Here is a 26,113-nt window from a genome sequence, read left to right as displayed (position 1 = left end):
CCCACAGAGTTTCCATCTTCTGCTCATCCTGGCTTAAGCATACATACACCAGTACAACTGTTATGGAAAACAATCCTCCATGATCTGGTAAAGTCGAAGATGCACATATTCGGCTATTAGCAGTTAGACTCCTCAAAAAACACAGCCAAAGAAAACACCAGCAACAAACATTGCACGTGTGTATCAAGAGACACATATAAGAAGGCTCATAGCATCATTGCTTGCAATCACACAAAAATTTAAAAGCAGCTCAAAGGCATAAAAAATTGTGACATATACTATTGGCATAGAAAAAAAATTACCTTGAAGAATCTCACAAACATAATGTTAAAAATTAGTATTCCCAAGTAATGAATCATGGAACTTTACATCAAAAACTAGGGATGTCCTGTATGGTGACTAACATAATAAAAAATATTAAAAAAAACAAATAGGCAAAAAACATTAGTATGACATAAATTATATGTGGTTCAAAATATGCAAAATTAAACAATGATTTAGGGTCGTGTTTACCTCTTGGCAAGGGGACGTGATCAAGGAATAGAACACAAGCAAATAATAATGTTAGACTAATGTTAGACGTTTTTATTCTTTTCACCTTACATATACGTTATATTCATTTTTTAAAATGTTAATAGCTAGCAATTTACTGTTTGATTCTAATAATAACTCTGAACAATAGAAGTACTGTTTTATCCCCCTTGTACATATGGGGAAACTGAGGCACAGAACAATTAAGTAACTTTCCCAAGGTTCCACGCTGGCAAACTGTGCAGCCAGGAGCAGAATCTAGGCAATCTGTTTCCATATTCTCTCTCTTTTTTGTATCGATGTAATATTCCATTCTAAAAATCAAAAGAAATGAAAAGGAGAAAAATGCCCGGCATTAATGCTCCAAGGACTAATGCCATTAAAAATGTTTTGCAAAAAGCTAAATATGTTGTGTGTATCTATATAGGTGTGTGAGTGTAACAAGAAACAGTATCAAAAAGTTAATAATCATTTTACCTGTGTAAATTTTTTCTTCATTTATAAAAATTATCTGCCATGAATATTTATCACTTTTCACTCAACGGGAAAAAAAATCAACATTATTTACACAGACCCCTGCTCTTGGCTTTTTAAAAAAAAACCATATCCTAAATCACGTGGCAAATTGCATAGTCAGCCTAATTACATCTTGCCTGGCAGATAAAACATAACCGTGAGTATTACTGGTTCCAAAAATGGGCCTTCATTTCGTATCCAAAGGCAAATAGTGTTTTAAATCTCAGCAAAAAACGGGAAGACGCTGGTGAGGACTTGCTTGGGGCTGGTCTCCACATGCACCTCAGCCAATTTTTGTGGCTTCAGGGCAATCCCAGCAGCCCCCGAGGCAGAAGGGTAGTGGGGGGGGGAGGGGGGGGTCCTCTGGGCACAGCCGCCCAGCTGAATAAGGAGAGACACAGAGGGAATTTTATGCAACAATCAAGAAACAGACTCACAATACAAAGAGATTAGCTGCCTGACTAGCAAATTGAGAAAAACAGTCCAACAGCAGTGCCAGTTTCCCGCTGACATTCAGGAAAGCAGGGGAGGCTGGGGGGGCCGGGAGGGGGGTTGGGGGGGCGGCGGGGGGGGGGGGGAAGCCGCTAATGGTGTGCTGCCCAACCCACAGGGTCACTTTAGGCGCCGCATCTGTTTTGTTTTCCAGAGGAGGAGGAAAGAAGGCATTTCTGCAAAGCAGTTTTGGGTTTTTGAATCTGTATCTTTTTTTTTTTTTTTTTTGAGTCTCATTGACACAGTTTGAGTCTCATCGACACACGTAACAACATGTTACGCAGTTGCACACAGGTGTACAACTTTGTGATCTGAGAAGTGTATCCATGATACAACAGGATTGCACAATCGCCGACTGCATTCCCTCTGCCCTGCCTCTTATTCCCGTGACTTACTCATTCCGTACCGGCACCCAGCTCTCGCGAAGGTGCGAGCAAACTCTTCACAAACCGAGGACTGCAGAGTCTGGTGGTCGAGCCAGGAAAGAAACGCGGAGTCAGCACCACCACCAGCGCCCCCCCGCCCCCCCGCCCCCCCGCGTGGCCGTGCGGGCGCCCCCTGCAGCTCCTGCAGACGCCCAGATAGCCCAGGTGGCTGACGATCCTAACCCCATACACCCAAACAAAACCAACCCCATACACCCAAACAAAACCTGCACTGACTTCGAAAGGTAATGGCTCCAGCTCGACCCAGCATCGGTTTCTACAGAACCAGAGAGCACTTCTCAACACTATCTCAGGACGGCTCCTTCCCTGAGCAGCGCTGTGCTAACTTTCCTTCTGAAGCTTTGGTTCCCGGCTTGCAAAACGGATATGATCACACCTGCACAGAGATGCTCTGCAAACAGTCCTTCCACTTCGGTCCCATTAACTCACCCCCAGCCATGCCACGCCACGCCACACCATACACACCACACACACACACACACACACACACACACACACACACACACACACACACACCCATGCCTCTTCAGAACCATGCAGCCTAAGAAAACGGCCTTCAGAGGTCACTCCTGTCTGGCTCACGACCTCCCAAATCAAGATTAACAGCTCCAATGTATTAAAATGAGAATTGGGAGTTATTTTTCACTTTAGATTTCATTAAAAAAAATAACAAATTACTAAATAGTAGCTGGAAAGGGAACCTGCTAATGAATATTTATGAAGTCTGCTAACCAGAAGTAAAGACAAAAGCTGCCTTTTCTCGTTACAGTAAAGTGAAAACAAACAAGACCTGGAGGAGGCAGCAGGAGGGTCCAAACAAAACTCTGATTGCGGGGTGAAGATGAGGAGTGCAAGTCCGACAGAATACAGGGCTGGGGCTGGGTGAGGCGCAACCCCAAGAATTCTAATGAACACAATCCAGGGACTTCCATGGCGTTCCATCTCCAACAAGGGCAGTCATTTGGCTCATGGTGAATAGCTCTAACTCTTGGCTTTCTAGCTAAAGAAGATGGAGAAATTTCAATAAAAATTAAGAACAAGAGGTTGAAAAATGCTCCTTTTTAATGAAGTACAGTCTCATACTTCATCAACTCCCATTTTTGCCAAAGACAACTGTATGTCCTTCTCGGGGCCAATGACCTGGTGAAATATGACAAATAAAGGCTGTGGTTTCTTTCTTACTTTATGCTGAGTGTGTGTGCTTGCTTTTCACTTCTGAGTTTCAGTGACGGCCGCGTGGGGCAACCAGAGTTCTTATTCCCTGATATGCCAGTAAGAGTCAGAGCTTAGAAGGGGTACATTGGGCTTAAGAGTAGGTTGATGAAGAGGAAAAAAAAATTGTTGAAGGGCACAGCTGGGCTGGGGTAAAAGAAAGCTTTCATTTCCATATGAGTCTGGAGCTTTAAAAGCAGACTAGAGTGTATGAAACTTTTAAAAACCTCAAAGTCTCTAAAAATCTATCAGATCTGCTAAAGACTCTTCAAAGGGAAGGGAGATTAGACAGAGAAGATTTGGCAGCAACAATAGAAATAGAAATAAAACCCTCTCACGTTGTTACTGCAGGGGCTGAAACTGTCCTTAAATTACAGTACTTCAACTTTAAAGTACATATGAATCCCTAGGCATCTTGTTAAAATGCAGATTCTGATTGAGCAGGTCTGGGCTGGGGTCTGAACTTAAGCATTTTTAACAAGAGCCCAGGTGATGCCCTTCCTGCTTGTCTGTAGCCCACGCTTTTAGTAACGTGCGTGTACAACACTAAAACAGAAGCCCGAAGATTGGAGTTTGAGTCCCTGCTGTGGGTTTCACATTAGGATTTGGAAGCATATCCCCAAGGGTAGTTTTCTTTCTTTTCTTTTTTAAGATTGATTGATTGATTTGAGAGAGAGAGTGTGTGTGCATGAGCAGGGGGAGGGGCAAAAGGAGAGGGAGAGCGAATCCTTAAGCAGGTTCCCCGCCAACTGGGGAACTCGTCGATGCAGGGCTTGATCCCAGGACCCCGAGATCATGAACTGAGCCCAAATCAAGAGTCAGACGCTTAACTGACTGAGCCAACCAGGTGCCCCCCACCAAGCGTAGTTTTCTTATTTGATGGACACTCACTTGCCCTAGTTACCTCATGGGTCATCGTGAGGCTAGAATTAACAACATGTAATGTGCTTGGTAAATTGCAAAGAACAAAGAATGGCAGCATTGTCGCCATTATTAAAAACATCATGAAGGATAAATGACTAAAGGACCCAGAGTGCAAACAATTTGGGAGGATTCAGACACGTGTATTTCCCTAGGTGGGTGGTGGTCACTGTGACCACCTTCCTACTCCCTGATGCCCCCGGGGCGTGGCTGCACACACCATCTACGTAACACCGGAGTCAACCGGGTAAAATGTAATGCAGACGAGTGTAAATGCCCAAATGCACGAGAGAATTTCAGAGATGGGCCAGATTGGTAGGGGTTAGAACAATCAAGAAAGGGCGTGTGTTTTGAGGTATGCTCAAAAGGAAGAGAATGGCTTAAGGTAGTTTAGGAGCAGGGCAGGGACGATGCTGAGCAAAATCAGAGAGCGAACTCAACTGCATGAGTCACTCGGGCTGGCAGGCAGCACCAGGCGCTCTGTCAGATTCTCATGTGCTAGAACATTAAGGCCCCCTCAGCAGACGCGGGAGGGAGGGTGGCCCAGAATACCAGGACTGTGCCCATTCTCCTCACCAGACAGAGCGTCATCGAAAGAGTTTTAGCTTAGCAGGAAGAGAAGGAATGAAATTAGGTATTTTAATGAGCTCTATTGCGGAGAATATTGAAGACGTGGGAATCAGTAAGAATACCTTTAAAACTCCATTTTCTAGCAGTGGATCTATTTAATAATCAAGTGAAAGTTGAAACAAAATCTCTATCTACCTATATATGTTTTTTTAAGAAAATTAAAAAAAAAATGAAAGCAGAACTGCTTTAGGTCCAGAGGCGGTGGGGCCCTCGGGAGCAGCTCTCAGGTCTGGTCTTCTGTTCGGAAGAAGGCACCGTAGTGTGATAAGCGTCTCAGATAGGATGCTGGAACTAGAAATGCAAAGGAAACCTAGGTAGACATAGTTCCACGAGAGAGGAACAGCTCACCTGGTGGCTGAGGCCGAACCAGAGCCAGACTTTCTGGCTGCCAATCCAGAAAGTGTTCTTTAATCTCCATTATCCCGTCTCTGCCTGTTCCTATTGACAAGATACGCCAAGGAGAAAATGCAAAATCCAATACACTTAGGAGTAATTTAGAAACTTCTTAGTGCCTTCCCCTTATCTTCTGACACTGAGGTTTTCAAAGAGCATTTAGCTTCAAAACCGAGTCCCATATCCACTCTTTAATCTTATCTCTGAGCAATTAATTGATTGAAAAAGTTGTTCTCCAAAGCTCCAGACTTCCTGCTGTTGTTTGAAAGCCCTTCTGAGCAATTTCACACTCAGGAGTATTTTAACAATGTCATCCCAAGATCTGAGTCTCCAAAGAACTTACACTGGGTACAAATAAATAACTCAGGACAGATTTTGATTTAATTTTATAGAGAATATGAAGATATGGCATACAATAAGATTGAAAATGATGATAACATCTATAAGATTTTAAAACATACAGAAAGACACCTATTCAATGAAAAAGGTTTATTTTCACAAAGCCACATATGAACTATATATGGACATTTTCAAAGATACTGTAAGAGATTTTAGTTATAAAGAAAACAAATGTGGATAAATACTGATCTTCTTCCATTTTCAACACAGAGCATATGTGTTTGAGTTTCTAGAAAGCATCATTTCTGAAATCTGAAGTCACAGAATTACAGAGTTCAGAGCCCTTCATAAATGCTCTGGGGAGCATCTCAGCGACTCAAGACTGAGTGATGTTTTTCCTTGCTTTGAAGATTTTTTTAACTGTATATTCTACAAGCTCCTTTCTGTGTCTTATTGTCCAAGAGCAGAGGAATTCCCCTGATACAAACCCAACTATCTTCCTCCTTTAATTTATGTCCATTTTCTCTTGTTCTGTCCTCTGTGAACACGTCCAATATCACCCCTCAAAAGATCTCCATTTACTTAAAGACAGAAGGGAGTTACGTACGCCTGAATCCCCCAATCTTAAACAATTCCAGATCTTTTGCTTTTACTCATAGAATTTTCTTTCCATCTCTTTAATGACTTTAGGTTCCCTTTGGAACCTGGCCCAATTTCTCCACACACGTTATAAAAGGGGACTAACCATGTGGAAGAATGATGTCAACGTGCAGGTGATGCATCTTTTATTAACCTCCATTCTCTACCAAAGCAAATGTTGTAATAAAAATGTCACAATGAATGCATTCTGTATTGTAACCAACTGGCCAGAAATTGCTGATAATTACAATGAAGGTCTAATTTAATGAGCGTTTCCTGTATCCAGGCACTGAATACTTTGCTGCCAAATCCTGCCAATGACTCTAAGAGATAGGTGCGGTCATCCCCCTTTTTCATAGGAAGGGCGTGGGCCAGAATGTCAGAGATGTCGATTCTGACTGCAGAGCTACGACCTTCTCACAGGGCTATAGAGATACATCATCACAGACTCACGCAAACGCATGCATGGCGTGGCCCATGGATGGCTACCGTGGGTCAGGGTTCCCTAGAGCTAGACTCGGAGATGGGGATTGCCATGCAGGGATTTGAGGGGGGAGGGCTCTTGGGCCTGAAAAAAGCAGGACAAGGCAGGGGGAGAAGCTGGGCTGTGGGACAGTCACAACAAAAGCCCCAGCCAACCCTACCGGTCCTACAGAGTTGTCCTGAATTGGGGCAAGGGTCTTTGTGTCCCCAAACTGACCAGTCATTGAGCGTACAATGCTGCCCCGGGTCAGATGGTATAACCTTGAAGGAGGCAACTCTCTGTAGCCGAAGCCTAAAGACGACCAGCAAGGAGGGACCCAGCCTTGAGCTCTCAGCTGTCTACACCCCCAGAAGCGGGGGAAAAAAGAGTCTCAGTCCTAGAGGGGGCACGGCACCTGGGTGGCACATCACAGCTCAACTACCCTATTTTCTGATCCCCAACTCTGGGTACAGGTCTGTGTACCTATTTACAGGTTTGTAAGTAATAGAAATCGCATAGCTTTGATGCCGAAGAAATAAATAAGATTGAGCGGAGATAAAGGACCACAAATACTGCTTGAGCTCATGTGCACGGAATGAGAAATCCTTCTCTATTTCTGTGACTCTGTCCCTTTGCTGTGACACATTCTCCATGTGATACACACCCACTAAAATGGTGAGTCTACACAAAACATGAAAAGCTTGATAGCAAAGAGGGGTAACAGAAAGGACAGAGAATAATTTGAAATACCAGTAACATAGTTATTACCCAAGTGGATGTCGCCGAATTTGAACAGTCCTGGTTGATGAAAATATGCGTGTCCTCCAAGTGAAAGAGGATATAAGGGGTGAAAAAACCCTGTTCGTAGTTCTGCACCCTCAATAATTTTTTTTATCCTCAATCTTTCCTCACAAATCTTATTTTCTAAACGGCATTAAAAAGGCATAATTGCCTCAGGATGGTTCTTGCTTAAAAAACAAAAAAAACAGCCCAAATACTTTGGCTATTGATCGTGAAGTGGAAGTTCTGTTTCGTGTTCTTCTTTATAATGAGATCAGAAATGTTTTTAAAGTTTAAAATCAAAAGTATTTATCACTTATTGTTATCTATGTATCCATTATGCAGAAGCTTTTAAAAAGCTAGAAAGCCGACAACGAGCAAGAATGGTTTATGAGGATATGGATTTGAATAGATCCCAGGGGATAATGAATCCAGCTTATATGATGGGAAAATGGGAAGAGTCATTAATTCATATTATGCTGCCTTGCTATTCTATTAATGACCGCAAAAATAAATTCTCCAGTCACCATGCTCATTGTAACGTGAGCGGCAAGATATCAGAGCCGAAGCTGGAGTTCAAAAAGTTAATAATAACCTGAATCGAGAATAATTTCCAATGTATGCAAACAACAAAAGGCAGTGAAGAGTGAAAATTCAAATCCAGCAACATTATCTGATTAGAAATCCGCCGTCATTGTCCTCCACCAAAATGGCCCACAAATTGCTGATGTCGTCTATGACCTCTCTAGTGGGACTGAATGTGTATCAAAAGTTGGTGGCTCAGCATTTCCTTTCCCCTTTCTTTTTAAAATCCCACACTACAGAAGGGCATAGGGTAACACATTTTACTGCTAAGTATGAGTTGAGCCTGTTGGAAGACTGCCCGTTCAAAACGTCACCCTGGCCACTCACCTATGGCTCCTACTTTCTAATAGGAGTGGTTCCCAATAAGCCTAGTCCAGCAGACTTCTGTGCTCTCACCACAGGGTGGGAGGAGGGCTTCAATACTTGGACACTATTTCAAACTCTAAATACTTTTATTTATCTATCTATCTATATATTTATTTATGTAATTTTGAGAGAGACAGTGTGTGCGCTAGCGGGAGTGGGGTGGGGGCAGGGGCAGAGAGAGAGGGAGAAAGAATCTAAAGCAGGCTCCAAACCCAGCATGGAGCTCCATGCAGGGCTCGATCTCACGGCCCTGAGATTATGACCTGAGCTGATCATGACTTGCGCGCTTCACCAACTGAGCCACCCAGGCGCCCCCCAGCTCTAAATACTTTTCAGTGGCAACTCCAAAGCTAACATCAACTCTCTCCAGTGCTTCGTCCGCATGATAGCACTTGCATACTCACACTGGCGTCGGAGCAGAAAGCCGCCAGCCAGTGCTGTTACCTTTGGTACCCTGCCCACGTAAGAGAGCTCAGAAGAAGACCCTACAACCAAGCCGAACTACAGTGGCGAAAGGCTGGCGTGCCCTTTCCTAGCCATCCTACCATCTTGGGCTCTCTGTCTTCAGTGGCTCCCATATCTGTCCATCCTTGTTCGTGCTGTTGTTCTCCCAACGTAGCCATGCTATGCAGAGCACGAAACTATCCATGTCTCCCTATACCGGCCCCCACTTACCCAGCGAAGGGTGGTGCACCCGCCGCGCATATCCACGATACACTGTTTCCACTGCCGGTTCCATAAACACAAACTGCCAAGGGTTGCACGTTCTGGAGACATCATGTTAGTCTGTGTCTTTCATGCACAGAACATGAGTGAGACAGAAAAAGAGATGCAGAGAAGAGACAGACCGAAAAAAGAGAGAGACCCAAACAGGAAGACCTATTTCGTGGGCCCTGCATCAACGAGTGTAAACTCCTTTTGTTACTGGCCACATTTGGGATGAGTGAATCATGTTCTGTACACGCACTCTGACGACTTGCAGCCCACTGCTTTCACAGCAATGACTGACCAGTCTGTGACTTTCAGAGAACAGCTCATTGTCCTTGAGACCACCTACAACTCGCTAGCACGTGCCATCATTCTAAGCTACACCAACTCAGCATTTCCATAAATTCATTTTCTGTCCATAAACGTCATTGGGTATTGCAATGTGTTTGACCAAATCAGAAATACCTTGGGCTTAAAAGAGTTGGTTTTAAAATAATTAATGAGTGTCCTTTTTTTAATGTATGAAAGTTATATTTTATTTAAAAAGGGGAAATAAAACCGGAAAGTGGGTTGTGCAGCTAGTACTTGAACTGTGTGCGAACGTGCCTAACACGATGTGACTGAAAGTACCCAGTAGGGGAGCACCTGGGTGGCTCTGTTGGGTAAGTGTCTGCTTTTGGCTCAGGTCCTGATCCGAGGGTCCTGGGATCGAGCCCCGCATCGGGCTCCCCACTCAGCGGGGAGTCTGCTTCTCCTCCCTGCTCTTGTGTGGTCTCTCTCTTTCTCAAATAAATAAATAAATTCTTTTTTAAAAAAATGAAAGTAGGGAAAAATTGGCTGGATAATGGATGTTGAGATGATTATCCTTTTTTAAGTAGAACTGAAACATGGGTGGTTTTGATTAGTCTCTACTGATCCTTCATTTCAGTAGTGGAACCAGCTTAGAGAAAACAAAAACAAAAGCCATGTTAAAAAAGTTTCAATTACCAAAATTAAACATCAGGGCCTAAAATAATAAAGCAAAAATGTTTGTTGAATGGAGAGTGGCTGGCCAAGGCACAGGCCATCGGCATGAAGAGTTTGATTTAATTCAATTTCTTATTACTTTTAAGATATCTAGGTAACCTCACAGCAGTGCAATAAAAATGAGGAATAAAGGAAAATGAGTAGGTGGAAGGGGCAGCCTGACTTTCCACAGACCAGGGCCCTGACTCTCGCTGTTAGCATTAGATTAGGTCAGTTACTTAATTTTGCTCCAAATTAATTTTCTTTTGTGTAAAAGTGAAAGTGAAGATTAATGTCTCTGTAAAGTTTCTGGGAAGATGGCAATGAAAGGAACTACAAAGAGTAAAAAGGGAGCATTTTGTGATTTTCCGACAGGTCTGAAAGAAAAAAGTCAGTAAGCTAATTAAGGCCATAGTAATCAAATAAAACTCACTCAAAATAGTACGATTGTCCGTATTATTTGAATTTAAAATTTCTACCCATGACATTCCCTCAAAGAAGGCTCTGAGTAATGTCTAACTGGGGTAGACTGCTCTGAAACAGTGCGGCCTCTGTTTTAACAGGCTCCCTTCATGACGTGCTGAGTGATGCTGGGGAAACCCAAAGGAGGGACCCTGACGCAACCTGGAGAACACAGGAAAGATCCTGCCTCGGTCTCCCGAGGGCAACGCTCAAATCCTGGCCAGAGCAATGAAAGTGATGACTAGATAAGAAACCAGGAGATAAACAGAAAAAGAATATCCTTTGGAGAATAAAGCATGTTCCCTACATCACTTCTGTAAATACTGTGAATTCAAATGACCAATGGCACTGGCCTGTCACTCCGAAATCTTAGGGTTTTCACTGTTTGTTTTAAATACTGGTTTAAGTTTCCTTTCATCAAACTAAAAAAGTTCCCACATTTGTCCTAGGAAAAGATATTTATTTATTTATTTATTTATTTAGAGGCTCCATGAGCAGGGGGAAGGGCAGAGCAAAAGCGAGAGAGACTCTCAAGCAGACTCCCTGCTGAGCATGGAGCCCAACGTGGGGCTCGATCCCACAACCCTGAGATCATGACCTGAGCCAAAATCAAGAGTCAGAGGCTCAACCGACTGAGCCACCCAGGGGCCCCCTAATTTATTAGACTAAGAAAATAAGACCAACAAATACAGATACAAATGAAATGGTAATTGTGAATGTGGTGAGTTGAGTTTTAAGGGTATGAATAGATAACGTTTCTATTGAAGTATGGCTGACATATAATATTATACTAGTTTCAGGTGTACAACATAGTGATTCAACAGTTACATACAGTATGAAATGCTCAGCATAATAAGTGTAGTCACTATCTCTCGCCAAACAACATTATTACAATATTATTAACTGTATTCCCTATGCTGTACTTTTTCATCCCCATGACTTATGTATTTTATTTGTTTGTTTGTTTGTTTATTTATTTATTTTTAGAGAAGGAGGGAGAGACTGGGGGGGGAGGGGCAGAGGGAGAGAGAATCCCAAGCAGGCTCCACGCCCAGCACAGAGTCCCACATTGGGCTCAACATCACAACCCTCCATGACCTGAGCCGAAACCAAGAGTAAGACGCTCAACCGACTGAGACACCCAGGTGCTCCTATTTATTTTGTACTGGAAGTTTGTACCTCTTAATCCCCTTCCCCTATTTCACCCATCTCCCAACATCCCCCCATCTGCCAACCACCAATTTGTTCTCTGTATCTCTGAGTCTCTTCCTGGTTTTTTGGTTTTTTTGGGTTTTTTAAAGATTTTATTTATTTGATAGAGAGACAGAGACAGAGATAGTGACAGAGAGCACAAGCAGGGAGGAGAGGGAGAAGCATGCTCCACACTGAGCAGGGAGCCAGATGCGGGACTCGATCCCAGGACCCTGGGATCATGACCTGAGCTGAAGGCAGACACTTCACTGACTGAGCCACCTAGGCGCCCCTCTTTCTGGTTTTTTTTTGTGTGTTTGTGCGTTTGTTTTGTGTTTTAGATTCCACATATAAGTGAAATCATGATTTTTGTCTTTTTCTGTCTGACTTATTTCGAAATCTTAAATACAAAATCGAAGTTATATTTTAAAAAGATTTTTAACTATTGCCATAACTCCCAAATCAATTTTTCTAGCCTGGAACCCTCCCCTAACCTCCACACTTACACTTCCAGCTGCCCAGTGGACATTTCTACTTAGATGTCCCACATGTAGCTCAAAGTCCTTTCTTCCCCAAGACCAGGTCTGCTTCCCCCCTAAATTCCCTTTATGTCACCGGAATCAGAAACCTGAGAATTCCAGATCCTAACATTTTCTCACTTCCAATGCCCAAACCATCACCAAATCCAGCACGTTCCAGCTCTTTCAAAGCTCTCTTCCTCTGTTCCTCACTGCTTCTTCTCTACTGTCATCCCTCTCATCTCTTCACCAGATCAGTGCAAAACAAATCTTCCTTTAATCTTGCTCACCTCCAGCTGTTTCTCTACACTCTCTCCGAGGTAACATGCCTAAAATACCAATGACTGCCATCTTAAATCCCCTCAGTGCTCACACACACACACACTTCATACCTGCAGTTCAGCAACGCTGAACAACTTACTACTTCTGCGTGCAGGTTTCGCACCCCTCTCCCACGGCTCTTGCTGGCAATACCCTACTCCACTACACCAGGCCAACTCCTAGTCATCTTTCAAGGGCCATTTCGGGGGCCACCTCCTCCAAGAAGCCTACTTTTACACACACAATCTCTGGCCCAGGTTGCATTCAATGTCTTTTTCATTCTTTATTTCACTCTCGATACACTTTTATCATATTGGAGTTGGTCATATCTATTTATGTATCTGTCTCTTGCACTTGGCAGATATTCCTTGAAGGTAAGGACTTATCACCTTTGCTTCTTGAGATCCTAGCAAAGTTTACAGAATCAAAATAAAAATGAATCAAACTGGGGCGCCTGGGTGGCACAGCGGTTGAGCGTCTGCCTTCGGCTCAGGGCGTGATCCCGGCGTTATGGGATCGAGCCCCACATCAGGCTCCTCCGCTATGAGCCTGCTTCTTCCTCTCCCACTCCCCCTGCTTGTGTTCCCTCCCTCGCTGGCTGCCTCTATCTCTGTCGAATAAATAAAATAAAATCTTAAAAAAAAAAGAATCAAACTATTAAAAAAAACAGACTGAAGGCACAAGAGTATTTTGGAGGATTATAAATATTTGGAAATAGTAATTGTTTTTCTTACTTATGCAAATAATACTTCATGGTTTACAAAGTGCTTTCATATATATTATTTTGTTTTATCCTTAAAACAATTCTAAAAGGCAGGGTAAGGCAAATACGAAGGCTCTCAGAAACCCTAAAAACATAAGAAATTCCTCTGAGAAGAGAAATGTTATGATTTTTCAAGGTGCGTGTATATGTGTGTGTGTTCAAATAAATCTTAGATCAGAGCTACAACTTCAAATAAATTCCTGTTGCATCAAAATAGCCACTTGATTTCCTTCACAACTACTAAAGAATTCTCCTGAAAAAGAAAAACTCTCAACTCTTTGTAGAGAATTTTCAATAATCTATCCCCTTATTCACTGTTTTCCAAGAAGTAGATTTGAGAACACAGAACAGCTAATTTTGATTTCTAAAGACAAAGAGAACTGATTCGCTCTCACCTTCAGAAGATCCACTGGGGCCAAGAGTCTCCTGAAAGTTTCCCTGATGTTTGAAAGCTGTCCTTTTCTCAGGATGATGCCAACAGCTGACAGCAGCTTTGGCCAAAGTCTTCAACAAACACGGGTAGTGGGTGCTGAGGAAGAAAATCACAAGGATTCCTGAATAGGAAACAAAAAACACAAAACACAGAATAGTGTAAATTGCTTTGGGTTAGTTAATTCTATTAAGCTGATATTTCATTCTACCATCCTACTAAAATCGACAAGGGGAACTTAATACATATTAAATTCCATGATTAACTTTAACCACACATTTCTGTACTTAAAAACATCAACGTCTTAAGACTTTAAGCAATTTAATGGCCACAGGTAATGAAAACAGGTAACATAATTCCAATGACATTCTAGCGTAGGTTAGGAGTCTGAATGACCCCTAAACAGCAGGAAACAACTGTGCACACAAATTAAAGAGGAAAAATAGGCACTTGATCTTATTCTCCTGTAATACTTCATGGGAATACTGGTCGCTTTACAATCACATCAACACACGGGCCGTGCCTGGGAAGAATCTAATATCGACTGAAAAGAACAAATAGTGAAGAACGAAGTATTTGATCAAGGTTGACGATGTCAGGGAGGAACTCAGCAAAGCAATTACATTTTAGAGGCGGCTTTCAAAGCGGTGAGAAAAGAAAGCGTCTGGGAATAAAGGACGTTGCTAAACCCATCATTGTAAGAAAACAAGCATAAGGTTAAGGTAGAAGGAGACGGAACAAGCCTTCATTAAATGGAAACCAACTAACAGAGGCGTTGAATACTATGCTTAATACCTCACTTTTAAGAGAATGGGTAAAAATCACAGAAGAGAGTGTTTATTCAGAAAACCTCTTTCAGGGACGCCTGGGTGGCGCAGTCGTTAAGCGTCTGCCTTCGGCTCAGGGCATGATCCCGGCGTTCTGGGATCGAGCCCCACATCAGGCTCCTCTGCTGGGAGCCTGCTTCTTCCTCTCCCACTCCCCCTGCTGTGTTCCCTCTCTCGCTGGCTGTCTCTATCTCTGTCAAATAAATAAATAAAATCTTAAAAAAGAAAAGAAAAGAAAAGAAAAGAAAAGAAAAGAAAAGAAAAGAAAAGAAAAGAAAAGAAAACCTCCTTTAAACCAGAACTTGGGGTCAGAGTGCAGCGAGGAGAGCAGAAGGCGGGAGTGCTAGACCTGCTCCCAGCACTGAACGTGGGCTTGTTAAGTGCTTCTCAACCTGCGGGCACTGGGCGAGCTTCTAGAAGGTATCACTGGCTTGGCTCCATCCAGGCCAAATAAATCCCTGACATGAAATCAGAATCTCAGGCGGGTTGGAGCCCAAGCACGGGCACTTTTTCCCAAGGACACAAAGTCAGAGAAGATGCTCCAACATTCGGCCTCTCCCTAACGGTCTGCACCTGATAACTCAAGTTTGTCTTAAAACAAACATGACTTAAATTAATAGTATCCAAAGTTTAAGACCCTATAAAATTAAATAGTGCCCCAATTTTTGAGAAGAGGAGACTGAGGCTCTGAGAAGTACAGTGACATAGGCAAGGTCCAAGCAAAAGAACACCTCGAGGACGGAATCGAGGCTTCTGGGGAGATAATGTCAGATCCTGAACAGGGGCTGGACCCAAGTTTCTCTCCGGCCAGGCCGGGAAGACAGAAGACCTGGAGCCACACCCAGACTAGGGACGGATGTCATAGGCTCTCCGGGCTCCCACCCCCTCCAGAATAATAAAGGTAAGAAGAACCCTACTAGCTAAATGACAGCACTTCATAGGCGCTAGACACTGTGCGAAGAAGTGCTTCCACCCTCTCGAAATTCTCAGACCCAACTACTATTATACTAGTTTATTTATAATTTATGAATGAGGAAGTTGAAGCCAAGTGAGCTCAGTCTTGTCTCCAGCAAGGGGGAACTAGAATTTTAACGAAGCGAGCTTCCCTCCTGACCCGGTATTTCCTAGCGGGAGGACAGTTAACAGAACGCTGGAGGCAAGGCTGCTGCGCTGTGTCTGCTTCTGTCTTTTTTGGTGACACGCAGTCTCCCGCTGGGAAGTGGCGACAGCGGCATCCCGGAGTCTTGCTGGTGCTTTCAGATTTTCTCAGATGAAATATGAATTTCTGTTGTTTGTGACGGGATTAACATTTTATGGAATGATTTTTATTCTCCCTTCACAACACACACACACACACAACCCACCACGCCACACATACTAGCACACTGCACACATACATCACACACATACCTCACACACACACACACACCACATACATACATCACATACACACACACACACACACACACACACACACACACACACATCCAAATTAGTAGAGTTTGAATGGTGAGATTTAATTACACGACTTCAGAGACTTCAGTTGCTTGGGCAACTCTCTGAAGAGTCACCACCGAAACCTGCCCTACCTGACTCAGGCCATCCCGAATCTGAGTTTGAAAGCCTAACTGAAGTATCTGGAACATCATTTACGATGCATTTGGGAAAAAAATTATCAAACATTCTTACACTCTTCTTCAATCATCTTAGAGACGTGTCCCTGTTGTAGTTTGTTGCCCCATTACATTTACATTATGTAAATCATCCCCTTTCTTTAAATGGCATTGTTATTGACTATAATAAAATCCAATTTACAAATAGCCCACCTATGAAATGTATTTTATTTAAGAAGCTAAGGCAAAAACACTACTGTTTCTGACACCTTAGGCATACCCTAATTATACGGTCGTAGAATTATCTTCGTGGCTCATTTTAGTAATAATGCACAAAGATGGTTTTCATTAGACCCTTCGGGGAAGAAATAAAAGAGTGGCAATAAAGATAAAAACACACAATTTGGGGAATTGGAGGGGGCCTAGAAAGGTCACTGTATCCAACCACCTATCTGCCTATGGCCTTTTCCATTTCAAGGGACTCTGCAGGAAGTTAAATCCTGCTTCCTGCAGCTTTCATTCACTGGTCCCAATTCTGGCCTTTGGAGACCTATCCAGATTCACATTCCAATGCAAACTTCCCAGCCCCAGCCCACTGCTCCGACAAGCAGGGGTAAGCTGTGGTTAAACAGAGGTGGCCACTGACTGGACCGGGCGTGGGCATCTGATGTGGGCGTGTCCCACAGAGGCTGGTGGATGAACCAGGAGGTAGCTTTGTGCAAGGGTCCTGCCCCAGAAGAGAGATGATAATCAGCCACATCAATCTAACCAGCTCTCTCTGGGATTTGGAGTGGACGTCAGGTGGCAGAGGAGAAGCTCCAGAATATGCAGAGGGAAACAGAAAGGCCGAAAGAGGGATCATGAGAGAGAAGAGGCACCCCTGAAGTTGCCTGCCCCTGATAACACCCCACTTTCCAGACCCTCCCAGACAAGGAAGCTGTGTGGGAAGTCTCTGCTCCTTAGGGGGTCCTGAGTCTCTGGTCTCTACAGCTCCAAACACGCCGTACATATGGACTAAAACAGCAGCAACTCATTTACCGGCCGTTCTTAGAGCTGCGAGTCAGGTCGACAACAAAGATCTCCCTTATCTTTCTGTAGGTATCGTTAGAACCAAGTAAAGGCTTTATTTTCACCCCATTAATAGTTCATCTTTTAAAAATGGAGTTCATAGATGAGACATAAGAACTAGGAAGATTGGTAGGAGAAGAAAGGGATAAAGAAAGGGGGGTAATCAGAAGGGGGAATGAAACATGAGAGACTATGGTCTCTGAGAAACAAACTGAGGGCCTCAGAGGGGAGGGGGGTGGGGGAATGGGATAGACCGGTGATGGGTAGTAAGGAGGGCACGTATTGCATGGTGCACTGGGTGTTATACGCAACTAATGAATCATCAAGCCTTACATCGGAAACCGGGGATGTACTGTACGGTGACTAACATAATATAATAAAAAATTATTAAAAAATAAAAATTAAAAAATTAAAAAAATAATATAAAAATGGAGTTCATTATTCCAACTTGCCAAAAATTCTCAACTTCTCAATTCTGCCCTTCCAGAATAGTTGTTATGCCTTTTACCTTCATGCCATCTACAAATTAGACAAGCATGCCATCTACAATGACGTTCATGCCATGACAAAAACACTACGGCACTATTTCACAAAGAGTGGTATTAAAAACAGCGAGACCCAAACTGTTAATAAACAAAAATAAACGTATTTTAAGTGTCAAGGTCATTACCTAAAATTAATAGTTACCCATTCTCCAAATTGACTGCAAATCATCCTGAAGCTATAAATTGCTACATAAACTGACATGACCAAGCAATTCATCTGCTGCATAAAGGTTTTAACATTGAACTTGGTAGAAACGGCCAAACCCAGAAGAATTAGATTCCAGCATCATTAGAGAAAATTAGGTCATAGTTGAGATAATTGGCAACATGAACTTTGTCATTAGAATAATTACCTGTGCAGCAGACCAAGAAGTCATGTTTGAGAAGCATATTGCAAAAACAGGGCCAAGTTAGCTCCATCCTTCCCGGAGGCAATCATGGAAATTAGCAGAATCTGTCATTTTAGGTCATCTGGTTTGCCCATGCCAAAGTGAAATTGTTCCCCAAAGATCTCAACTGCTTTGTCTAATTTAGCTTTCTGTAGGTCTCACGGGATCCCTCTTTATAGTAAAGAGCCCCACGCTGAAGAGCTTTTTAAGTTCTCGTGTCTGCTGTTCTCAGTTTTTCTGTGTGTACTGTTCCTGTCAGACCATGAAGCCGAACTTTCTGCTGGTGGTCAGTGTGCCTGCCCAGAACAACCCAACCCGTCCTCACTGCTCTAACCAGACACTTCCGGTCCTCCCAGGACTGACTTTGTGTGAAGACAGACTGGAAATCCTCAGAGGGAGGGCCCGATGGGCCCGTCTACAAAAGCACGTGAGCATGCGTGTAGATTTCCCACCATCTCTGTTGGACACGCGGCGGCCTTCCTGGCTTGCTTCTTTTTTTCTCAGCTGTGTCAAATTGTTCAACTGTTCATTCAACAATTACTGTGTGATCCACTGGGGTCAACGTACTACCCTGGGAGGTGTGAGACACACAAAGACAACTAGGACTTGGCAGCTTCTGCTTAAAGACAGAGATGAGAGCTCCTAACACCATCTTGTGTTGTAGGGCATTTTAAGATTTATTTCTCACAAAAGTCATCTCACTTGTCACTGAAAAATAAGTATTTTTCTTGCCATCTTACGGATAAAAACAAAGCTTCGGTAAGGTTAGGTGAGTTATGAGTCATTGATTATAGCAAGCAAGTGGCAAAGCCAGGACTCCAGAGGTGAGCTTTGGGATTCCCAGTCTACGTCACTCCCACCAACCCATGGGCGCATTCATTGTTTATGCACATAGAATGACTACAGAACAACATATATTGAAAGCCTATTCCATACTGGGTACTTTGGGCATATATCTGATCCATATATTTGATAGCAACTTTACACGGTGGGCGATTTCATCATCCCATCCTCTAGGAGAGAAAAGCAAGGACAAGGCGCAGAAAGGGAACGAATGGCCCAGCGTGGCATGGCTAGTAGGCGGCCAAGGGTGATAAACACCATGAGAGCAGTGCCACCCGGAAGAAATGAGGAGGAAGTCACTGGATCTGTTGCTAGGAAGGACGCTAAGAAAGTTTGGGAACGTTTTCTAGCATTTCCAGAACAGTGAGACTTTTCTTCTCTTGCAAATCCTGTGAGAAGACACTGGCATCAGAGACGAGAAAAACATGGCAGTTCCAAGAAAAGAAGGCAACGTGGCGCTCCCCTCTCCCTCCGCCGTGGCTAGGGGCGTGTGAGTCACTTGATGGCACAGGGAGCTGCCGACATGAAGGCCATCTGCTGCTTTATTTAACACTCGCAATGTATATTTTCTAGTCTTTCAAATTCTTTGGCTAGATCACGCTGGTTAAGCAAAGCAGAGAGAAGACTCCCTTGGCATTCGTGGCCTCATGTTTGTGGCTGGTGATTTTAGAGTGACTGCCCGGGAGGCTCACTGAGTGTGACATAGCAGTGTGCCAGGACACCAACGGGAAACACGCACGCTCGCTGGCCGCCCGGCACCCACACCTTGGTGCAGGTTCCTGACTCTGGACCTGATTTCAGGTATGAAAGGAGGGAGCCAGGAAGAAAGGAAGTGTGCTCCAGCATTCAGTGGGTGGCTCTCATGGCCCAGAGGAAGGGCTAAGAGGTTCCTACACAAAGCTTCCGTTAATCCTACAATAATCCCACAAAGTGGCCCGTATTATACCGATGTTCTAGATGGGCATATAGACACACAATGTGCATCCTGGAGTCAGAGAGCCTGTCCACGTCAGAGATGGGACTTGAATGCGGTCTGTCTGACTCACTGCTATGGCATCCCTCTTACATTTCTGCTGATGTCACAGAATGAGCAAACAAGTAAACAAAAACTTTGCGAGGAGGGGAAGATGCTGAGAGATAAAACTTGAGTTAATGTTGGAAAGCCAATTAACTTTAGACACGAGGTACAGTCCCTGACTTACGATGGTTCAGTGTACGATTTTTGGACTTTACGGTGGTATGAAAGCAACAGGCAGTCCATAGACACTGGACTTCAAATTTTGAATTGGATCTTTTCCCGGGGTAGCGGTATGTGGAACGATCCTCTCGCCATGCTGGGCAGCGAGCCGCAGCTCTGCCAGCCACGCGATCACTGGGGTCAACAAGCCAAACACGTGTAACCATTCTGTTTGTCACTTTCAGTACTATATTCAATAAATTACATGAGCTGCTCAACACTTCATGACCAAATCGGCTCTGTGTTAGATTTTACCCAACTGTCCGCTAATGTAAGCCTTCTGAGCACCAGCAACGCGGGCCAGAGGCTAAACTGTGATGTCCGGTAGCTTAGGTGTATTCAATACGTTTTAGACTTATGATATTTTCAATTCACAATAGGTTCATCGGGACGTAACCACACTGTAAGTCGAGGAAGATCCGTATATTAAAAGACAAAAAAACCAAACCACAGGGCACTTAGTGGAAACATGTCCCATGGGAAAAGCCAAGCGCCGCTACAAACCTTTCCATATTCTTGAATTGAGAGATGCCCTGAAGTCTTAGAAATCAGTCCCCATAGGGCCTGCTGTGTTCCTGGGAATTCAGAGGTAGAGGGAGAAACGTGTCAAAGACAGGAACAGGTCTGGCCCAGCAGCCGATGAAGCATGTGAACGACACGTATACTGTGAAGTGTCAATAAATTGCAGGGGGGTCCCGAGGTGGGAGAAAGCATCTCAGGCTGGGATTGGGCAGAAAGTACCGCCCACCTCTCTGAGCCAGCGGCAGTGAAAGAAAGGGGTGACACTGAATGGTAACTCTAAGGGGGCAGCGGAGATGAGGGGTGATTTTAGGCCAGGGGAGATGTGAGCGCATATGTGACCATGAAGACAGAGGAAAGAGGAGAGACCAAGCGGGGCGGGGAAGGGGCGAGGTGGGGGGAGCCATGCGTGGCGACAGCGGTGGACAGAGCGCTAGCCTGGGGCAGAGGGCTGGGTGCAAGGGACGCACGCGCAGACTCAGAGAGCCCCTGCCAGACTTCAACCACTTTCCTGACCCATTTCAGGTCTTCCCCGACTTTGGAGAGAAGACTCCCCAGAAATGAGTTTTCCAGAACGAATGCAACAGCCCCTCCGCGGAAACCTGCTTATTTGCATATCAGCCTGGCCTCTTGCTAAATCACAGTTGGAGTCAGTCAAAATGAAATGAAATGCCAACACACTTCAACAGTAATACAAATGCCTTGCAACCTCGAACTTGGGTTTAATAGAATATACAAAACAAATTTGCTTTGATGACTCTGAAAAGCAACTGAGCCAGTTCCAACTTGAGCGGGGATTTGTTTATTTTGCGAGGCCCCATCATTATTCAAATCCCTCAAGAAGGACTTAGTGAGCGCCTACTGGGTAACACACGGGTTCGAAGCTAGAATGCTAATGATTTTTATTTTTGTACTTCGTTTTGACTGGATTGTTTTAGACCGGGTCTGATTTTTTATTTGGGGAAACTTCTGCGGCTGATTTTTAGTGGCAATTATTTTTTCTGATAAAAAAAAGTGTTCTCATTTTTCAAAATATGAAAAGTACAGAAAAATTAAAAGAAAAAGCTAAAATAGAATGTTTTCTCCCACCACCAGAAATAAAAATTGTCCATGTTTTGGTCTTTATGTCTTTCACGTGTTTTATTTTTTCCATATGTATGTGTGTCTGTGTACACATTTTTCAAAACAGAAGTGGTGTAATAAACTATTGTTTAGTAACCTGCTCTATTCACCTAACAACTCAAAATGAACATTTCCCCAAGTCGTTAAATATCTTACAAAATCAATTTTGGTGTCTGGGTAATACTCTACCATATAAATAAATCATATTCATTTAACCAATTTCCCAGTATGGGCCATTAATGCTATTCCATTTGGCTTTTTTACATCATTTTCTAAAGATATACTGTTTTACTAGCATGGCTGAAAAACAACCAGTAATGTTCTCTCTCTCTTTTTAAAGGTTTTATTTATGTTTTTATTTTATTTTATTTTATTTTATTTTATTTTATTTTATTTTATTTTATTTTATTTTATTTTTTTAAAGATTTTATTTATTTATTCGACAGAGATAGAGACAGCCAGCGAGAGAGGGAACACAAGCAGGGAGAGTGGGAGAGGAAGAAGCAGGCTCATAGCGGAGGAGCCTGATGTGGGGCTCGATCCCTTAATGCCGGGATCACGCCCTGAGCTGAAGGCAGATGCTTAACCGCTGTGCCACCCAGGCGCCCCTATGTATTTATTTTAAAATGAAAAAGAGAGAGAGAGTACAAGTGGGGGGAGGGGCCGAAGGAGAAGGAGAGAGAGAATCCCAAGCAGACTCCAAGCTGACCGCAGAGCCCGATGCTGGGTTCGATCTCACAACCCTGAAATCATGACCTGAGCAGAAATCAAGAGCCAGGTGCTTAACCGACTGAGCCACCCAGGCTCGCCACAACCCGTCAAGTTCTTACGCAATTGGTAGACAGAGCATTATTCAATTACAAAGTTCCATTTCCCTCATTGGGATTGGGGGTCCGCTGACCTCAGGCTGGGTGCCTGTGCAGAGCAGCTCCGGCACACGTTCCCGCCAGGTGCCCGGGGGGTCCCTCACAGCCCTGCCCCCCACCCCTTGCTGTACAGCTGCAGCCTGTAGCCTGTCCCACCACGTCAGCCCAGATTACTGGGAAAAGCTTGAATTTTCCAATGAACATATGAGAGCAGGACCCACGGACAAACGGTCCCCAACCCCAGATAACGCGTAGATAACGGGCAGAGAGAGAGTCTGAGGGAAGCACTGTTAGCCCGACATAAAAAACACTAACGTTTCTCATTGTCTTAATGGGTCATATTATGTCTCAAAAGAGACAGTGGGCTAGACTGGGAAATTGTAAGTAACTATTTCCATCAATGTTGTTATTATTAAATATTAGATGAGAAGACAGTACAAGTGATATGCCTTAAGCAGCTCGTGATGTTGAGCCTCGAACTGCGGTCCGTTCTCAGCCCTGCTGGCACTTAGGAATCCACAGTTGGTGTGGTGATTGCCTTGAGTACGGGGATGGTGACTCAGGGGGATACGCAAGTCAAAACTCCTCACTGTCCATTTTATTTTATTTTTTTTAAAGATTTTATTTATTTATTTGACAGAGATAGAGACAGCCAGCAAGAGAGGGAACACAAGCAGGGGGGTGGGAGAGGAAGAAGCAGGCTCCTAGCGGAGGAGCCTGATGTGGGGCTCGATCCCACAACGCCGGGATCACGCCCTGAGCCGAAGGCAGACGCTTAACCGCTGTGCCACCCAGGCGCCCCGTCACTGTCCATTTTAAACATGTGCAGTTTGTTGTATGTTAATTATACCTCAATAAAACTGTTCAAAAAAATTAAGACCCCCTCCCAAGTGCCCAAAACCTACCCCTGAGATTCTGATTTAATTGGTCTTGAGTGAGGCTCTTACTGTGAAGTGGAGAACCATTCATCTAATACATACTGGGGATGAAGGCTGCGCTTTTCCTGACAAGCACTGAGTACTGTGTAGAATTGTTGAATCATTATATTGTACACCTGAAACTAACAGAACGCTGTATGATATAGACTTCAATAAAAAAAAGTGGAAAAAAGAGATTCAATTATACTTTTAAAATGCAAAAAAAAAATTAACTGATAAATTGGTGCGATTGATATGAAATTGGTAAGGATCTTTTTAAAGAAGTGATTTTGTCATGGTCAAGTATAAACAAGAACAAATCTGCTTTTTTTATTTTTTATTTTATTTTATTTTTTTTTTTAAAGATTTTATTTATTTATTCGACAGAGATAGAAACAGCCAGCGAGAGAGGGAACACAAGCAGGGGGAGTGGGAGAGGAAGAAGCAGGCTCCTAGCGGAGGAGCCTGATGTGGGGCTCGATCCCATAACGCCGGGATCACGCCCTGAGCTGAAGGCAGACGCTTAACCGCTGTGCCACCCAGGCGCCCCAAATCTGCTTTTTTTAAAAACATGCTACCCGTCAAAGAAATTCAGAGGCTGGCTTTAATAATTTGCAATAATTCCTTAACCAAACTTTTAAGGGCCTACGGTGTACGAAGTACTCTTTGAGGCAGAGCATAAATCGTGTACATAACTTTTTATGAGCCCAACGTTCTCTTGAGTGGATCGAAACTACATTAAATTCACAAACTAGTTTAAACATTTATTTACCTAAGAAAAGCCAAACACAGGAAATGTAAAAATGAACCTGTTACGGCCCCATAGAGCGATCATGGATTCTTTATGAGAGCAGTTCAAATCCAGGAGGTTTTGCTCTATTTGCCAAGCCATTGAGCTACCCACAGGCTTTTAGCAAGAATGTGGGAAAAGCTGTCCCAGAAAATCGGAAGCTTCCTGCCAGAGGGCACCATCATCCCCTCCTGACATTTGAGGCTCTGTGCCACGGCTTCATCTATAGATACCAAGACGGCTTCGCATCCATAATAAAATAGCCAAGCCCTTTCATTAGAGAAAATTAATATTCAATATTCACTCACATATGTCTTTACTCTGTTATTAATAAGAAACTTTGAACATAATTAGTATTGGCTTTGAGTGCAGTTTAGAACTCGACCCAGCTGGAAAGGAGCCATGGAGCATAGAGTTTCATTCCTCTCCAAGGCTCAACACTCTCTCAAAGGGATTAGAAGAAAAAGAAATGGAACCATTCAGGAAGAAATGGTCTCCCTGAGTTAACTGGGATGACGGTGTGTGGCCGGGGGGATAGAACTGTGGTTGTCTGGGGCATGGCCCTTCTCCGTCGCTGTCACCTGCGGCCTCCATAATGTGCCGCAAAATGAAATCAGATCAATGAAGCCTCTGGGTCAGGGAGCGGGAGGTGCGACATGTCCGGGGAGCAGCTCAGGGTGAGGCAGGTGTGGGACACCTGGCCAGGTGCAAAAGGAGAAGAGCGGCGGCACTGCCGCGGAGGGACACGACCCCTCTCATCATGAACAGCAGGCAGGAAGTCAAGAGCAAGGTCAGGGTCGGTAAGCGCAGAGTAGTACAAGGACCGTGAACGCGGATAAGGGAGGACTTCCTGACTGCTGACCACTATCACCACTGCAGCTAAAATGAAGCCATATTGAACGTGTTTCTTCCTCAAGAGAAATGGGGGAAATATTTTCTATCCCTTACAGGAAAAAGGTAAGATCGACTTGCAGCTCACTCTCACTACGCGTCCCTTCATAGCTCCCACCTACTAACAGCCTGCGACGGCTACGCTCGTACTAAAACCTGGGGCTCCCCTCGACACGTCCTCCCCAAATTTCCCCATCTATCCGACACCCACTGTTGGCCTCTTTAGGTCCAGTGCCTGGGGCATGCTTCAATTCCATTTCATCCCTGACACCATCTCTCAGCTCCCCCCAGTTTCCAAGCACCGTGCCTGAGGACCAGGTCACCCCGTCTTCATCCCAGTGCTCAGCTAGGAGTCCAGGAACATGGTGTTCTCTGGAGGAGGGCACAGTGCCTTAGCTCCCCACCCCCAACACACCCACACCCCCCCCCACACACACACATTGTTCTAGGTGCCCCCTTATGAGAGACCTGTGATGGTGAGAAATTCAACTTCAACACAATTTCCCCCAAGCAAAACCAATCCTCACCAATCACAGAAACTGTGAATGCTTGCCTGATAAAATAATATGCATAGATTTCTGGAGGGAACTGAAATTCTACACTATCCTTATCATAACTCCTAGTTCTCACCACCAAACTCAAAACCAAAAAGAAAAAATTATATTCTATTCTACTTTCTTTTAAAAAAAAAAACAACTATATTTGGTTGAGTTCCCACTAAATCAAGCCAGGTGTGTGTCTCCCCTTTGGCTTATTTCTGCCACTGTCCTGGGCT

General features: G+C 43.9%; 1 protein-coding gene across 5 annotated transcripts in view; it reads right to left on the bottom strand.

Annotated features, from left to right (window-relative positions):
• Positions 1-26,113, bottom strand: part of NRCAM (neuronal cell adhesion molecule) — a 276,950-nt gene that overhangs the window by 202,161 nt on the left and 48,676 nt on the right. For all 5 annotated transcript variants that reach the window (XM_057304367.1, XM_026503219.4, XM_026503237.4 and 2 more), the window contains exon 2: positions 13,677-13,835. The gene's annotated coding sequence lies outside the window, so the exon portion shown is untranslated. The remainder of the gene's footprint in view (positions 1-13,676; positions 13,836-26,113) is intronic.

The sequence above is a fragment of the Ursus arctos genome, unplaced genomic scaffold, assembly GCF_023065955.2.
Source record: "Ursus arctos isolate Adak ecotype North America unplaced genomic scaffold, UrsArc2.0 scaffold_3, whole genome shotgun sequence".
Lineage (NCBI taxonomy): Eukaryota > Metazoa > Chordata > Mammalia > Carnivora > Ursidae > Ursus > Ursus arctos.
Note: the sequence above shows the minus strand (reverse complement) of the source record. Positions and strands in the feature narration are given on the sequence as shown.